General features: G+C 44.5%; 1 long non-coding RNA gene across 1 annotated transcript in view; it reads right to left on the bottom strand.

Annotated features, from left to right (window-relative positions):
* Nucleotides 1–607: 607 nt before the first annotated feature.
* The window catches only part of LOC120396756, a 68,486-nt gene continuing 53,001 nt past the window's right edge, over nt 608–16,092 (bottom strand). Inside the window, exon 3 of the long non-coding RNA XR_005593349.1 lies at nt 608–732. This is a non-coding gene — a long non-coding RNA (uncharacterized LOC120396756). The remainder of the gene's footprint in view (nt 733–16,092) is intronic.

Here is a 16,092-nt window from a genome sequence, read left to right as displayed (position 1 = left end):
AGGTCTCTGTATGCCAAACCCTGAACCTTGTTTAAAACTGTTAAATGTTGGATGGTTACAGTGTTGTTTTAACACCTTTGACTCTGGGCCCATTTATTCCATCTCAATTAATACACCAGCTTCCCCCGCACCAGAGTATCTGAGCACTTTGCAATATTTAATAGCTTTATCCTCCTAACTCTCCTGTGAGGCAGGGTAGTGCTAGTAGCCCTATTTTACAAATGGGGCAGACAGAGATTAAGTGACTTGCCCAAGGAAACACAGAAAACCTGTGGCTGAGCAAGGGATTGCACCTACACCACCTGTAGCTACCACACTAGCCACCGGACCATCCCTCCTCAGTATGGATGGCTTTGTTATAAAAAACTGTGCACACTACAAAGATTCAAAACATGGTGTGAATCTGTTCAAAAGATGTTTTTTTGGGCAGTGCGCATGTTGTCACCATACAACCCAATAGGCAACTGTACCAAACCACAATGAGAATACTGTCATTACGGGCAAGAGAGTTAGAATGAACTTTTAATTTCCTTTTTTTGGTGTTGGTTTTGCATCAGCCTTAACTTTATGGTAAATTCACTGTATGCTGTTTATGAAACAAAAGCCTCTCACCTTGAAAACGTTGATTGGTGAGCTCTGTAGGAATCAGCACAAATCCAGTCACTCTGCATTCCTCTCTGCCTGTAATTCAGCTGCTCTCTTTCCTTTTCCCAGATGTAGTGGCTCCCGAGGCTAAAAATAAGAGCTGTCTTATGTAAGTGTTTTCATTTTGCAAATAAGTGAGCTGCAGGCCTCGGTTAGTTTAGAGAATACACTGGAACTTGGGAGCATTTCTAAAGAAGTAAACATGCAGGAGAACTAGAGAACAATATCATTTTGCTATTATGAATAATAAAACCGACATTTATAGCCAGTGAAATCTGTGTCACCTGGATGTTCAGAAATAAACAATGAAGTGCTTAGATGTAATTAGACATGGGCTTCCTAACCAACTTATATGCTAAAATGGGGCTTTGAGAGCACACAGATTGTGTGTGCAAAATTCTGGCACAGTTTTAAAGCAGGACTGAGATCCCTTAGAAAAGTGTCCACAACACTTAGGTATTGTTGTAGTGTATAACCTAGAGGGAGTAAATGTCAGCAAAACGCACAAGCCGGTACCACTTGAGTTAAAGGAACAGCTCCTTTAGCTATAAGTAAGCATCAGGTTGTTGTAGTCACTGGTCTGCTATAAAGAGTTAAACAGTAGCACTAATAGGGGTTCAGCAGATGGGGTGTGTGGGACTCAAGAAGTCTGAGTTCAAATCCTGTCTCTGCCAATGTCCTGCTTTGTGATTCTGGAAAAGTCACGTTGCTTCTCTGGCCTGTTGTCTATTTAGATGTAATCTCATTGGGGCAGGGACTGTCCTTTACCATGTGTTTGTACTGTGCCATGCACAATGGGGTCCTGATTTTAGTTGGTGTGTCTGGGTGCTCTGGAACATCAATATTCTAATATAATAATGCTTGCCTGAGCTAAGCCCGTGTATTACACTTGACTGAATCACATAGAAGTAGACCAAATAAAAGTAAATATTGCTTCATGTAGCTTATAACCTCTCTGCCATCTGAACAGAGGGCCAAATACCAGGCTGGAGTTCAGAAAGCTAGATCTTATAAATAAAAAGTCTTTTGTCACCAAAATAATATGGTATCACCAGGAAAATGTGCAACTAGACCTCTACCTCGATAGAACGCTGTCCTTGGGAGCCAAAAAATCTTACCGTGTTATAGGTGAAACTGTTATATTGAACTTGCTTTGATCCACCGGAGTGCGCAGCCCCGCCCCCCCCGGAGCGCTGCTTTACTGCGTTATATCCAAATTCGTGTTATATTGGGTGGTGTTATATCGAGGTAGTGCTGTACTATTTTAACCAAAGATAAGTATAGTCAAATTGCAACCCTCAGGGCATATGCCTCCTCACCCCCAAACAACATATAACATTGCACCATTGACTATTCCATCTATTCTATCCAAATGACTTCTCTGGTCCTCATTCCCATAGTATGTAGGCACTTCATAGTCTTTTTTGTTTCTATTCTCTCAATAACTGTGTGAGGTGAGGCAGTGTTGTTATTCCTATTTAATGCAGGGCGAACAGAGGCCCAGAGGTCCTGAATGACTCGTTCAAGGTCATAGAGGAAGCCTATAGTGGAGCAGGAAAGTGAACCCAGCTCTCCCAAGTGCTACAGTGGCACCATAACCACTGCCCCATCCTTAGGAATAGGAGCCTGACTACACACATGAGGAAAGTTATGCATATAAAACAGATGACTATCTAGTGTGTCAGGCACTGCACGAGGCAGGATAACAGCAGTGATCTTAACGCATCTGATGTTCCAGTGTTCCTCAGTTTCAGATATTTTATGGTTAATTTTGTGTGAAAAATAATAGCTGATCCAATGGTACAAAATTTATCTGGTGACAAAATTGCGTGGTGATGAATAATCTGATGTGGACATTACCCAGGCCTCCTGATGTTATCAAAGAGTAAAAATAAATGGCAACCCAACACTGCTGACATTACCAAATATGAACATAAACCCGGCATCTAAAATCGAAGACCTGCAGTGCACAGTTTGATGCTTACATGACCCAGCGATGACACAAATTCAATAATGAGAGGTTGCTGGCAGAGTCTGTAAGAGGGCAATGAGAATACAGTGTAACTGAATCCAATGCTGGCAGAATGTTGTAATGTTTGAATGAGCTGATACCAACGCAATCCTATGCTGATATGATCTGAGAGTGGTGCAGATCCGTCAAGACATGAGCTGATATCAACAACACTCAAGTCTGCACTGACAATCCCATGGCAATGTCAATGTTATTGGCATCAGTGTGAGGCTGTGTTTGCAATACACAGGAATGACTTCAGAGTCTGTTAAAATTATCCTGCATTAACCAGCTGAAAAATGCTTCAACTCTTAAAAGAATGAAGTTTCTAAAAGCATGTTATTATGAAGCAGGAGGGCTCCAAGACTAGCTAGGCATTTAGAGTTGTCTGGTATGTGAATATTAGCATCATTATCCTGATTAGCAGTCTCTATTTGGCTCATTTACCCTGTGGATATATGTGAGTAAAGTTAAAAGGCAGATCATATAAAACGGTGATTCAACCCATCCTAATGTATGGAACAGAGATTTGGCCAGCCACAAGAAAAGAAATCTGTATCCTTGCCACCACAGAAATGAGAAATGAAAATGTTGAGCTGGTCAAATGGTTGGCCAGTCCGTGACAGGAAATGAAATGAGGTTGTGAGGGGCCTAATGTTGGTTGCAGCAATGGAAGATAAGTTGAGGGAGGTTTGGATACATTGGTATGAGCATGTCCAGTGGACACCTGAGAGTTATATTGGTAGAATGTCCCTTGCAGTGTTTGTGGATGAAAGACAAGCAAGGGGAGGCCAAAGATTTGGTACACGGACTGGATCTCAGCAAATGTAGAGAGACTGATTTGCATGACAGGCAAGTGTGTGAGAGTGAGTTTTGGAAGAAAGCTATAAAGTCCCCAACCCTGAGTAGGGAAGTAGCAAGAAAGAAGAAGAGGAGGGAGAAGATATATCATTGTGCTTATGCTACCATTCACTGAGAATACAGCAATGATCCATTGCATGGAATGCAAGAAATAGTATTTTCTTATTTTGAAACCAATCTTAAATGACCACCTCACATCCCCGCATTAGATATACACGCATATTGGTTTCTGAAATATTTGCCACTCAGAGGCACCTCCAACTGTGCACCACATCCTATTTATCTCGATTCTAATGACACACCCATGAATGTGGTATCTGAATACCTCAAAATATTAATAATAATTATTATTTGTGTTATCATAGTGACTAGGAGCCCTAGCCATTGAAGAGGATCCCATTGTGCTAGGCTCTGTTCAAACATAGAACAAAAAGATGGCCCCTGGCTCAAGGAACTTACAATCTAAGAATAAGACAAGAGATGATAGAGGATACAGACAGACATAGAAATACAAGTGAACAATGAGACAATACCGGTCAGCATAATAGGCTGTGGTCTCTGTACACCAAAACATCATGGCAAAGGAGGCTTCTGAAGTATGTAAAAAGTTGTTACAAGGAGGAGGAAGAAAAAATGTTTTTTTCTTAACCTCCTAGGATAGGACAAGAAGCAATGGTCTTAAATTGCAGCAAGGGAGGTTTAGGTTGGACATTAGGAAAAACTTCCTAACTGTCAGGGGTGGTTAAGCATTGGAATAAATTGCCCGGGGAGGTGGAGAAATCTCCATTATTGGGGATTTTTAAGAGCAGGTTGGACAAACACCTGTCAGGGATGGTCTAGATAATACCTAGTCCTGCCTTGAGTGCAGGGGACTGGACTAGATGACCTTTCAAGGTCCCTTCCTGTTCTATGATTCAATGAATGAGTTGGAGGTGACACTCCATTTCCTAGTGAGAAGTTGTCCAAAGTTTCTGTGAAAAGGGATGGAGATTGCACTAGCCTTTTATACCTAAGGACTGCCAGACCAGGTCAGGTTTGAGGGTACACTGGCACTGAGTGTATGGAAGCTTTTTCTGTTGCTGCCTGTGCCTGCCTACTCTGGAGTGCGTAGCGAGTTCCGTGTCTGTTTTCACCCATCCAACTCTTATGCCATTCAAGGTTATTTGTGGGGAGAATGTGGACAGATGCTTGTCCAACAAGAACTGAGCTAAGGTCACCCCTTTATTTCACACAGATTGCCAAACACTGTCAGATGGATACAACATACACATGATGTATTTCATGATATATTTACATTCCTCTTCTCCACCCTCCACTAGTCACCCTTCTTAACGACAGTTAGTAAGATCTCTAGCTCCCTGCTTTGGTTTTTGAAGGACAGTGGGAAAGGAGTCATGTGAATGAATGTTTTTCTCCCCAAAACAGCTGTCTGTGGTGCATGCTGGATTTGACACCCGGTGTCATGACTCGATGCATTACATTGCTTCTGCTGTTTGTGAGTATCACACATCATGACACTAAGGGTACGTCTACACTACGGGACTATTCCGAATTTGCATAAACCGGTTTTGTAAAACAGATTTTATAAAATCGAGTGCGCGCGGCCACACTAAACACATTAAATTGGTGGTGTGCGTCCATGGTCCGAGGCTAGCGTCGATTTCTGGAGCGTTGCACTGTGGGTAGCTATCCCGTAGCTATCCCATAGTTCCCGCAGCCTCCCCCGCCCCTTGGCATTTCCGGGTTGAGATCCCAGTGCCTGATGGGGCAAAAATCATTTTCGCGGGTGGTTCTGGGTACAGCCTCACCCCTCCCTCCCTCCTGACAGCGGCAGACAACCGTTCGCGCCTTTTTGCTTGGTGAACCGTGCAGACGCCATAGCACAGCAAGCATGGACCCTGCTCAGCTCCATACCGCAATCGTGGATGTTTTAAACACCTCGCGAACTCGTGCAGTATATGCTGAACCAGGACCTTCGAACCGAGGCGAGTAAGAGGCGGATACGGCAGCGCCGGCGATGACAGTGATGAGGACGTGGACACAGAATTATCTCAAACCGCGGGCCCGGCGCTTTGGAGATCCTGATGGTAATGGGGCAGATTCTATCCATTGAACGCCGATTTTGGGCCCGGAAACAAGCACTGACTGGTGGGACCGCATTGTGTTGCAGGTGTGGGACGATTCCCAGTGGCTGCGAAACTTTCGCATGCGTAGAGCACTTTCATGGAACTTTGTGACTTGCTTGCCCCTGCCCTGAAACGCCATAATACCAAGATGAGAGCAGCCCTCACAGTAGAGAAGCGAGTGGCGATAGCCCTGTGGAAGCTTGCAACGCCAGACAGCTACCGGTCAGTCGGGAATCAATTTGGAGTTGGAAAATCTACTGTGGGGGCTGCTGTGATGCAAGTAGCCAAAGCAATCACTAAGCTGCTGCTACGAAAGGTTGTGACTCTGGGAAACGTGCAGGCCATAGTGGATGGCTTTGCTGCAATGGGATTCCCTAACTGTGGGGGGGCGATAGATGGAACCCATATCCCTATCTTGGCACCGCAGCACCAGGGCACCCAGTACGTAAACCGGAAGGGGTACTTTTCAATGGTGCTGCAAGCACTGGTGGATCACAAGGGACGTTTCACAAACATCCATGTGGGATGGCCAGGGAGGGTTCATGACGCTCGCGTATTCAGAAGCACTACTCTGTTTAAACGGCTGCAGCAAGGGACTTACTTCCCAGACCAGAAAATAACAGTTGGGGATGTTGAAATGCCTGTCGTTATCCTGGGGGACCCAGCCTACCCCTTGATGCCATGGCTCATGAAGCCATACACAGGCAGCCTGGACAGTGGTCAGGATCTGTTCAATTACAGGCTGAGCAAGTGCAGAATGGTGGTGGAATGTGCATTTGGCCGTTTAAAGGTGCGCTGGCGCATTACTGACTCGCTCAGACCTCAGCCAAACCAATGTCCCCTATGTTATTGCTGCTTGCTGTATTCTCCACAATCTCTGTGAGAATAAGGGGGAGACCTTTATGGCGGGGTGGGAGGCTGAGGCAAATCACCTGGCCGCTGATTACGCGCAGCCAGACACCAGGGAGATTAGAAGAGCACACCAGGAAGCGGTGCGCATCAGAGAAGCTTTGAAAACGAGCTTCATCAATGGCCAGGGTACAGTGTGACTGCTGTGTTTGTTGATGAACACCCAACCCCTTGATTGACTCAGTCCCTGTAAGCAACTCCCCTCCCCTTCGAGTACAGCTTACTTATGCAAATAAAGTCACTCTCATTTAAAAAGCATGAATTCTTTATTGATTCATTATAAAAGAGGGAGAGAAGTAAGGGTGTGCTTTGGGAGGAGGAAAGGAGGGATGGAGAAGGCCATTAAAAAAATTCAGAGTAACGGCATCCTTCTGGTTGGGCTGTCCACGGGGTGGAGTGGGCGGGTGCAGGCCTCCCCACGTGTTCTTACACGTCTGGGTGAGGAGGCTAAGGAACATGGTGAGGGGGGAGGGTGGTTATACAGGGGCTGCAGCGGCACTCTGTGATCCTGCTGCCGTTCCTGAAGCTCCACAAGACGCCGGAGCATGTCAGTTTGATCACGCAGCAGCCCCAGAGTTGCATCCCGCCACCGCTGATCTTCCTGCCGCCACCGCTGATTTTCCTGCCGGTCTTCCTGCCGCCACCTCTCATCTCGGTTGTCCCTCCTGTCCTCACGTTCATCCCTCCTGTCCTCACGTTCACTGGCCTCTTTCCTGTAATTTGAAACCACGTCCTTCCACTCATTCAGATGAGCTCTTTCATTGCGTGTAACTTCCATAATATCCGAGAACATCTCATCTCGCGTCTTCTTTTTCCTCCGCCTTATCTGTGCTAGCCTTTGGGATGGAGGAGGGACGCTTGAAAAATTTGCAGCTGCATGAGGGAGATAAATATTTAGAAAGATACATTTTACAGAACAATGGTTATACTCTTTCACAGTGAAAAGCACTATTCACCTTACACAGCACATGTGATTTCCCTACAAGGTCGCATTTTTCATCTTAATAGTGACTGCTTGCATCTCTGGGGTTACAGATCTCAGACACAGGTCCAGGCATCAGGATTCAGCTTGCATGCGGCCATGGTAAGCCACTGTCTCAGTGATTTACCCCTCCCCCCCCCAACGCATGGCTAATACCACGCTAGCTCCCTGCTAATCAACAACCTTCCCCCTCCCCCCCACCCACTGCTTGTCCGGTAGCTTGGGGAAGCTCGCCTCGCCGGTGACCAAACAGAAAAGATCATCGGCATTTCACTCCTCCCCTCCCCCCGCTTCGCTACGTGCAGGAAAGTGTTTTTTTTAAGCTGCTGCATTCCACGAACCCAGTAGAAAAATGGCCACCCCCCTTACTTAAATTCCTGATTTTTAACCAGGTTATCCTGAACGATATCACTTTGCTGAGGATAACAGAACAAGATAAAGAGCGGATGCTTCTTGAATGCCAGCAGTCACCGGGACCATACGCGCTATGCTTTGCCACGCAATGATACCTGATTACTTGCTACATGCATGGCATGGTAAAGTGTCCTACCATGGTGGGCGGAACAAGGATGCCTTGCCCAGAAACCTTCTGCAAAGGCTTCTGGAGTACCTACAGGAGCGCTTCATCGAGATGTCCCTGGAGGATTTCCTCTCAATCCCCGGACATGTTAACAAACTTTTCTAAGTAACTATACTGTCTGCGAATGCATCCCAAGTCCTCTGGGCAAATCAATCATTAAAAAAGGCTTGCTTAAAAAACACTGTTTGCTATTTGCAAAGGTACACTCACCAGAGCTCCCTTCCAGGGCGTCATTCTCTGGAATAGTTGCTTGTGAGGGCTGGGAGCAGGGTAATTCCGTCAGGGTGATAAAAAGCTCCTGGCTGCTGGGGGTCACGGAGTGCTGTGTGCTCTCTGCGAGGTCTTCCTCTTCTTCTTCCTCTTCATCTTCCCCGTCTGCATAATCCTCAGACATGGCAGAGATTACAACCCCCACCTCGGAATCCACGGTCAGGGGTGGGGTACTTGTGGCGCAGCCCCCTAAAATTCCATGCAGCTCATCATAGAAGCGGCATGTTTTTCGACCTGCCCCGGACCTTCCGTTTGCTTCTTTGGTTTTCTGGTAGGCTTGTCTGAGCTCCTTAACTTTCACTCTGCACTGCACGGAGTCCCTGCTGTGGCCTTTAGCCGTCATAGCCTTAGAAATTCTTTCAAATACTTTTTCATTTCGTCTTTTGGAACGCAGTTCTGTTAGCACTGAATCCTCTCCCCATATAGCGATCAGATCCATTACCTCCCGAGCGGTCCATGCTGGGGCTCTTTTTCGATTCTCAGGAGACAGCATTGTTAACTGTGCTGATGAGCTGTGCGTGGTCACCTGTGATGATGAGCTCTCCACGCTGTCGAAGCAGGAAATGAATTTCAAAAGTTCGCGGGCCTTTTCCTGTCTACCTGGCCAGTGCATCAGAGTTGAGAATGCTGTCCAGAGCGGTCACAGTGGTGCACTGTGGGATACCACCCGGAGGCCAATACCGTCGATTGCGGCCACACTAACCCTATTCCGATATGTTAATCCCGATATTAGCGCTACTCCTCTCGTCGGGCAGGAGTACAGAAACCGATTTAAAGAGCCATTAAAATCGATATAAGGTGCCTCCTAGTGTGGACGGTTGTGGCGTTAAATCAGTTTTACGCTCCTAAAACCGATTTAAACGCCTAGTGTAGACCAGGCTTAAAGCAATCTCTTTGCAGTGTTGTTGTAGCCATGTTGGTCCCAGGATGTTAGAGTATCAAGGTGAGCAAGGTAATATCTTTTATTGGACCAACATCTGTTAGTCAGAGATACAAGCTTTTGAGCCAAATGGAGCTCGTCTTCAGGTCAGACCAATTCAGGTCAAACCTGAAGAATAGCTCTATGTAGCTTGAAATCTTCTCTCTTTCACCAACAGAAGCTGATCCAATAAACGATATTACCTCGCCCACCTACTCTCATTAAAGCAATCTGTCATTTTACAGGGCCTGATTTTCTTCCCCAGTGTGTCTGCACTGACCTAAATGGATTTACTCCTGATTTACATCAGTATAAGTGAGATTAGTATGAGGCTCATTGGACATATGCAGATTGGCAAGTGTTATACTTTTAATCAAAATTTGGGGCCAGATTCTGCCACTTTAGCTTCTGTTAGCTAGCACTTTACTCAACAAGGTGTCCCATTAATTTCAATGAGATTACTGAAGAATTAATAGCCTACCAGATGGACGACTAATACCCAAAAAATAAAGTTTAAGTGGGACTTAAGTAATGCAGAAGACCTGTGCTGGCTCGCTGCACAGAAGGTATATTTCACCCAGTGTAAGCATGATAGAATCAGACTCAGTTACCTCTTTTAGTGTAGAATGTAGGGGAAATTAAATAATGGCTCTTGAAAGGTGGATGTTCTCTCATTGTTTCCAGGAAGAAGCACTTGTTGGCAGACACAGCCATTAGCACTCATCTCACTATATCATATGACAAATGTCATTGGAAAGATTGCTTTGGAGTCGCTGACAGTTTTTAGTTGGATGGGTAGATCTTTAAACACATGTTTCTGCCTACAGCTTTTCAAAAAACAGAGATAAGGCTTCATCTGCTCAAGTGTCATGCTCCTGGGAGGGTACGTTTTGGCATTCACGTGTCAGAAAGAAAAATATTGTACTCAGTGGCTGAAGTCTGAAATGTTCCACAGAGAGCAAATTAAAATTATCTATTAAAAAAAACCCCAAAAAACAGAAAACTCACCCTAAATTCTATGGAAATGTTGGGTTGGTAAAATTCCTGTGGAAAATCCTAGCGATAAGCGCTGAAGAATAAAAAATTAGAATGGAGCATTTCTCCTTTAAAGTGAAAATACATATGTATGTACCAAGATGAATCTAGAAAATGTCTATAGTGTTTCCTTAAACTATGAGTTCATTGTACCCAAGAGAACTTTCGACCAGCTGCAGTCCTGACACAGGACAGTGATTAGTATTTCAGCAGCCACAAGCAGAGAGCATTGTTATGGCTCCTAATAAGAAAAGTGTTAATATATACCTGCCCCCTACTATTATATTCCCTCGATTGTCGGTGGCTGTCCTGCAAATACTTCTGGAAGTTGGCCTGATTCTTTAGGGGCGTTGGGCTCAACCTTGCCTGTGACCTAGCAGTTAGCCCTCAGCTGATCCTGGTTTCCACACAATCGCAATTAGCAGTGCCAGCTGTGGAAAGATCAGGAAGGACTTTATGAGTTCTCAATGAGGAAGGAGATCTAGGAGACAGGACCAAGGGAGTTCCTGTTCCTTGGGAAGGCAGGTAGGCTTGAGAGATCACAGGAAGCATATTAGATTCCTGAGAGAGACCCTGAGTTAAGGCCTGGAAGAAACAGGGAGGTCCTTGGGAAAGATGCCAGAGCAGTGGGAAAACTTGTTAGGAAGAAGAACCTCCAGGGAGAATGGAGCAAAGAAGGAACTCTGCAATCCTTGAGAGTAGGGATAAAAACCAAGGAACTTCAACATAGCCTAAGCTGGGCAGAATGATCTTCTGCTTGGATGTTGGTCTGGATTCCTTACTTGGACTTTTGTTTGTTCGACTTTTAGTTGGATTCCAGAAGAGGACAGAACTGCAAAGAGATGACCTGGCTAGAGGGCCGGGCCATGGAAGAGGTAGCCAGAGACAGGCCAACTCAGGGCCAAAGGAGTGGTCAGTGGAGGCATTAGAGATGAAGACCCCTGCAATGCTACACTAATGCCAGGGAGTGCTACAGCAGTCGATGGGAATTGGACCAGGCCTTTTGTGCATGGTTGTGAATACATTCACAATGATGGGAATTGTAAGTGAAGGGTTGCTCTCCAGTTTGTTGTATCCTAGGTAATAACTGGGAATACTTTTTTCAGACAATGCTCAATTAGACTGTGGAACTCATTGCCAATGGATGTAATTGAGCACAAGGGCCAAACAGGAAAAGGAGTAGGCATTTATATGGATAACATGAGTATCCATACTTATAACAGTAAATATGTAAAAATATATAACGGTTTTGGAAGGCATATAGCCCTCAAGTGTAGGAGCATAAGCAGAGCTGTAAGTATTGGGGTTAAGAGGGAATTTTCTCTGGGTGCAAGTTACTGCATAACTGCTTTCTGCAAGGTTTCTTTTTCTGAGGCAACTGATATTGTCCTCTGCCAGGAACAGAATACTAGACTGGGTGGACCACTGGCCTGATCAAATCTAGCAATTCCTATGCCTTTAAGTCTACTGCCAAATGACAAACAGATTTGTTTTTTTTAAAGTAATCAATTAATTAAATGGAAAAAAACCCACAGTTATGACAAAGCAAACTAATGAGAACCCCAACAACTGCCAACTCAAAGCATTACATTAGAAGGCAAAGGAATACAAGAAGTGAGTCAGCTGACATCTCTTGGCAGTAACGTGTAAGCCAGCAAGGATATCCAGAAGGAAATAATGTGACAAATTGGCAAGGAAGTGGCTGCATTCACCAGCCTATATAATAGTTGGTTATTGAAAATCTTCCACTTAAAGAATCAAACTATGCAACTTCAACTCAAACGTTATTTCCAACTTAGCATATAGATGTGAGTGCTGGAAATCCACCAAAGGTACAGACAGATGCCTAAATGCCTTCTAAAGCAAATGCCTTAGAAAAATACTAGGTATTAAATAGAGTTCATGTATAACATATGCTGAGATTTATCAGAAAGTTCAACAGTCTCTCATCTCTTTGTTACACAGAAAAAAAGATGGAAATATCTGGGACATGAGTTAAGAAGGAAGCCAGAGCACCTGCCATGGCAGGCGTGCCATTGGATAGCTGGAGGAACATGCAAAAGGAGCTGACTGAAAGCATCTGTCTGTCGAACAATAGTTAGGGAAAAGTTATGGGACACAACACAAATGGGACTCAACAGATGCAAAGAACAGCCCAGGAAAGACAGAGAGGGTGAAGCTTTATCTGTGCCCATCTGACAGCATGCAAAGGGATTCAGATTCAGAATTAATTAAATAAAGCTAGTCTATGGCAATTAAAAATCCCACTGGCTGTTCATTGAAAAGGTTTTTCAGTTATAATGAACATTCTCTTTACATATAGTGACAAATAGATCTGTGTGGAGGACAGAAATTCCATTTTGCAAAGGATTTCAAAATTTGTTTTCATTCCAATTCAAAATGAAATCCAAAAACCTCAGAATTCTCTGTGAAATAAAAATGTTAAAATATTCATTTTGGATCAATCAAAATGTTTCATTTGGATTCTGACTTTTTTATTTTTTATTATGTAGTAATAAAAACACTGAAATGAAAAGCCATTTCAAAATGAAAAAAAATGAAATGTTTCTTTCCAAAAATGTTTTGACATTGTTTGAACACCATGCTTTGAGTGTCCCTAGCCTCTGTTTGCCAGAAGCTGGGTGTGGAGAATGGACCACTTGATGATGGCCTGTACTGTTCATTCCCTCGGAGGCACCTGGTATTGGCCACTGTCGGAAGAGAGAATACTGGGCTAGATGGATCATTGGTCTGACCCAGTATGGCCATTTTTATGTTCTTTCCAAAATGAACTTTAGGCAAAATTGACATGATTTTGTGAAGCATTTCCATTTCAATCGAACTGCATTTCCTGACAGAAAATGGTTCTGGCAAAGTTTTTCTGAACAACCTTAGTGACATATCTGCATTTGTTACTGCACTTTGCTGTTCATAGCAGGAGATGTCCAGCATTCACCCCTGTAACCTGTGCCCAGACACACAAAATACAAAAACAAACATAAAATAAGGAAACTTGGGGAAAACCAAACAATAATGGTCTTCCTCAGGTCCTCCTGCCAAAAGTTCTCGTGTTTAGCTCTCTGATTTTGTTACAGTTTTCTGTACGTGAAGGGTAAAGCATGGATTTCTCAGTCCAAATGACAGTGCAGATTAAGGAAAACAACAGAGGAAGAAAGACTATGATCTTTGCCAAATTTTCAAAAGTGGCCATTTGTCCTGGCTGTTGCAATTCAGGGAGTGTCGCCTGAGACATAATAACGACACACAAAACTGGTGGCATCTAAAAACAATGAAAATTTGGCCACAAAGACTGACTGATGAGAAAGAGGCAGAAACAGGGTGAAAACCTAACCTTGTTAAAGTCAATGGAAATTTTGTCATTGACTTCACAGGGGCCAAGATTTCACCCAAAACTCCCAGTCTGGAGAATTCTGCAGTTGAACTCCAATACAAAATAGCAGCTTCTGCGGGTGCAGACAGGGAAGATACTTTTCATTTTCATTTAATATGCAGTGCACAGAATAGCAACATCTCTGCCAAGTTAAATAGCTCCATATACCACCAATATCTACCTCGATATTGTTTTAGAACCAAATATAGCCAAGACATTTGGATGAAGAAGCTATAGTCTCATGTAAAAGAAGGCATACTAAGAAAATGAAACAACCACATATGCTGCAAATAGTGACACTTGAGGATGTACCATACAGGCAGAGTATGACTAACTTACAACATTAATAACTCAAGCTGATGAGAGTGAAAGAGTGAGACTCTAAATGGGGTCTGGCACACTGAAGGGGTCCTCCGGGACTGTTCCAGAACACCGGATCTGTGACTCATGGGATTGGTGTCTAGTTGAGCTTCAAGCTGCCCATATTGTGGTCAGGTGGCGTATTCATGTAGATCACAGACAATGTGATGAGCCAATAATAGTTTTCTGTGCCGAGTGCTTGTGTAGCCAAATAACTGGCTTGATTCTCATTAGAACCTCAAGTATTAAGAAGCTCTAAACCAGGGTTTCTCAAACAGGTCGCCGCTTGTGTAGAAAGCCCCGGTGGGCCGGGCCGGTGTGTTTACCTGTCCCATCCGCAGGTCTGGCCGATCGCGGCTCCTACTGGCTGCGGATCGCTGCTCCGGGCCAATGGGAACTGCTGGAAGCGGCTGCCAGTAAGTCCCTCGGCCCGCGCCACTTCCAGCAGCTCCCATTGGCCCAGAGCAGCAATCCACACCGGCCCGGCCCGCCAGGGGCTTTCCCTACACAAGCAGCGACCCCCGTTTGAGAAACCCTGCTATAAACAAAACAGCTGTAAGTTATGGGTGTTTTATCTCCTCTGATTGGAGCGTTATCTTCTTCACAGCTGGGGGTGTCAACTCCTTTTGGCTTCATTCTGCAGCTTTCTCATCTGAGTGATCCATGAAGCGACATTCCTATCAGATAAGAGGCACTCAGAATTGGATTGTACATTGGCATTTACATCAAAAGGCAAGGGAGGGGGCAGCTATGAGCCACTCTGGCTGTGATAGAACAAGGCTGCCTTTGTTCTCGCATTGTGTTTCTTTTAACACTTGGCTGTTCTCTCCTGCCTTTGCTCTCCTGGAGGAAAAATAACACTTTCTACCTATAACTGCCTCCAGGAACGTCCTGCAATTAAACATCTAAATCAATTATACCATAGCTGCCTTCACAAGAGGAAGTTCAAATTGCTCTGCAGTATCAATGTGTGAGTTAGGACTGGAAGTTAGCAAAAATGAGAGGGAGGTGGCACTACATGCATAGAGGACACACTTGCAGTGAAGTCATTAACTAGGCAAAGCCGTTGAGGACCTGCAAGCAAGAAGCCCCACCATAGTCCAACAGACTGGGGATTGAACCAGGGGCATCCAGAGCTAAAAGTAGGAGCTACCATAGCGTGACCTAGAGAGCCCAATTTCTGAATGATGGGGGTGTAATAACTCATATCCTCTGTGAATCAGCACACGGTGGGTCCTGTCAGTGGGTTAGAAAGGATTGCCCAGTGGATTGGATTGGACCAAGGTAAATTCATTAATGAGAATAAAAAAGAAAAATATTTTCCTTCTGTTCTTTTCATTCCATTTTTAATTTCTGAATGTTCTGAAGGGCTCTCTAGGGCTATTTCATTGAAATGATATTTATTTTGCAAGCTGTTTCACTGAAATGATATTTATCTTTGGTCCCGGGTATCAGATTACGCTCCTTGGAAAAACAAACCCTATCTATGCTTCTCCTCCTTCCTATGCCCATGCAATGAATACCACAGCTCAGCAGACTGTCTGCACTGCCTTCATGATTTAGAGTAGATAGTTTATGTGTGGAGATAGCTAAGCAAATTCTCTTCTTCCTACCCAGTGAAGGAACTGACTCCTGAGTTGCTGGTGGCTCTAGGTTGGACTGGCAGTATGTAACCTGACCCTGATCTTACAAAAAGGATCAGGTTACCATAGGACCAGCATGTGTCTAAGGTTGCCATTTCTTCTTGGAAGTGCTGGATTTTGTGTCTTCCCCAGCCCTCATTACCCAATAGCTAAATGTTTGGGGTCCCCTGACAGTCCATCAGCCAGAAGATTTTGGTCCCTTTTCCCCAATCAACATTAAAACCCTGTCTGCTCTGACAGACAGAGAGCTATTGTTTATTGTAGTGCCCTAATATAACCGCTGGGACAGTGTGTGTCTGTCCTCTGTCTGTCTTAGCTGGCCCAGGCATCAGGGCAGAATAATGCCAGCCCTTTCTTTCA

This window comes from Mauremys reevesii, linkage group 2 (genome assembly GCF_016161935.1).
Source record: "Mauremys reevesii isolate NIE-2019 linkage group 2, ASM1616193v1, whole genome shotgun sequence".
Classification (NCBI taxonomy): Eukaryota; Metazoa; Chordata; order Testudines; family Geoemydidae; genus Mauremys; species Mauremys reevesii.
This window is presented reverse-complemented; position numbering and strand designations above follow the sequence as displayed.